This window comes from Trichechus manatus, unplaced genomic scaffold, assembly GCF_000243295.1.
Source record: "Trichechus manatus latirostris isolate Lorelei unplaced genomic scaffold, TriManLat1.0 scaffold00209, whole genome shotgun sequence".
Taxonomy (NCBI): Eukaryota; Metazoa; Chordata; class Mammalia; order Sirenia; family Trichechidae; genus Trichechus; species Trichechus manatus.
Genome location: NW_004444145.1, coordinates 2,775,946 through 2,776,231, shown reverse-complemented (window position 1 = coordinate 2,776,231; position 286 = coordinate 2,775,946).

Sequence of the window (286 nt, the reverse complement as noted above, 5' to 3'; positions counted from 1 at the left end):
GAGGGAGGCTTGGGAGAAGAGAATGTTAGACTCAGGGATATTTAATTCAGGTTTTAGAACTGTTTGAATAGTAAGACTTTATATATACATATTAATTAAAATGAGGCTAAGATGATTGTAAAAAGCAGAAGCACCTATAGATACACTTGTCCACACAGAGACACATAACCACATATACTCAGGATGGTGAACAAATCTGTCTTTGATTTACCACTTGTTTTGCAAGACTTAAAGCAAAAAAAAAAAAAAATCTTTCAGATCGTTAAATAAAGTATGATTCTGACTA